This window comes from Lathyrus oleraceus, chromosome 6, assembly GCF_024323335.1.
Source record: "Lathyrus oleraceus cultivar Zhongwan6 chromosome 6, CAAS_Psat_ZW6_1.0, whole genome shotgun sequence".
In the NCBI taxonomy this organism is placed as follows: domain Eukaryota; kingdom Viridiplantae; phylum Streptophyta; class Magnoliopsida; order Fabales; family Fabaceae; genus Lathyrus; species Lathyrus oleraceus.
The window spans coordinates 376,608,735-376,610,546 of record NC_066584.1 but is presented as its reverse complement, the minus strand read 5'-3'; the positions used below and the strand labels follow the sequence as shown (position 1 = coordinate 376,610,546).

General features: G+C 42.1%; 1 non-coding gene across 1 annotated transcript; it reads right to left on the bottom strand.

Annotated features, from left to right (window-relative positions):
* Positions 1-621: 621 nt before the first annotated feature.
* Positions 622-728, bottom strand: LOC127099286 (small nucleolar RNA R71). The gene has a single exon (XR_007793809.1). It is a non-coding gene; the product is annotated as a small nucleolar RNA R71 (small nucleolar RNA).
* Between the last annotated feature and the right edge of the window lie 1,084 nt (positions 729-1,812).

The following is a 1,812-nucleotide window of genomic DNA, read 5'->3' as shown; positions in this document are numbered from 1 at the left end:
ACTCTGACGCGTTCGTATACTTGCGAAAAGCACGCATCAAGTTTTTGGCGCCATTGCCGGGGACCAATTTCGTCAAATTTCATTTTCCTGTTGTTATATCGTTTAGACTTAGGTTATTTCCTGCCGTTCAATGCGAAGAACTCACAGCACCGGAAGTTTAAGCTTAGTAAACCCTCTGGCGGAACCTGAACGTTTTATGCTCGCGCATGTTTATTCTTTCATAGAATTAAGAGAGCTATGGCCGAAGATCAAAATCAAAGACCTCTTAAGGACTTCGCTCAACCATCTAATGAAGAACCTAGTTCTAGTATAGTAAACCCAACTATCCCAGCCAATAATTTTGAACTTAAACCATCTCTGTTACAACTAGTGCAACAGAGACAATTCGCGGGTCTCGCTACCGAGAACCCTAACCAACATTTAAAAATATTTCTTTAATTAGCAGATACTTTTAAAACCAATGGAGCTTCTCCTGAGGCAATACGTTTAAGATTATTCCCTTTTTCCCTCAGAGATAAAGCCCTATCATGGTTAGATTCCCTTCCACCCAATTCCATTACGACTTGGGATAACCTTAGAAGAGTTTTTCTTGCTAGATATTTTCCCCCGAGTAAGACCGTCGTTCTTCGAAACCATATAACTAGATTTACCCAAAACCAAGGAGAATCACTGTTCGAAGCTTGGGAGAGATATAAAGAGTTGTTACGAGCATGCCCATATCATGGTTTAGAAAACTGGTTAATCATTCAAACCTTCTATAATGGACTTCATTATAACACAAAGATGACCATCGACGCTGCCGCAGGCGGTGCTCTGATGAACAAACCTTACCCTGAAGCTAGTGCCCTCATTGAAGATATGGCTCAAAACCATCAATCATGGGGAGTCGAACGAGCGACAGTTGAGAAGAAGGAAGCCCAAGGAGGAGTGCATGAACTAAGCTCTATAGACATGATGCAAGCTAAAATGGACGCATTAACCCTCAAAGTCGAGCATATGTACACGAACCCGAATACTGTAGCCGCAGTTTCGTCGGATTGTGAGATATGTGGAACCCAAGGACACCAATCTGCAGAATGCAGTCTATTGAATGAAACCCACTCCGAGCAAGTGAACTACACCCAAGGGAACCCATATTCAAATACCTATACCCCTGGATGGAGGAATCACCCGAACTTCTCCTATAAAAACAATAACCCTATCCAAAATAATGCACCTCCGAGACCTAGTTATCAAGCCCCTAGATCAAATCAACCTATGCAACCTGTACCACCAAAGCCGAGCCTTGAGAAAATTATGGAAAATTTTATCACCGCTCAAACCCAACAAAACAAGGAGTTCATGAACCAAAACATTCATGTTAACGAATTGGTTACTCAGTTAGGAACCAAGGTTGACCAAATAGTTACTCATACCAAGATGCTTGAAACCCAGATCTCTCAGGTAGCTTTAAACCAAGCCCCTCAGACTACTCCTGGAGGACAATTCCCTGGACAACCTCAACAAAATCCGAGAGGACAAGCCAATGCCATTACCCTACAAAGTGGGAACGCTTATGATGAGCCACCAAACCCCAGATTGAGTGAACCCGAAACTTCTAAGGAATGTACCAAACCCCCGGACGAAGTAAAGGAACCAGAGGAATCTGAAAACCAGGATGGTCGAGAGAAAGGAGAAGAACCTAAAGATAAAATTTACGTACCACCCCTGCCATATAAACCACCTATACCATATCCGCAAAGACTCAAACAAACCCAGATCAATAAACAGTACCAAAAATTTATTAAAGTTATAGAAAAACTTCATGTAGAA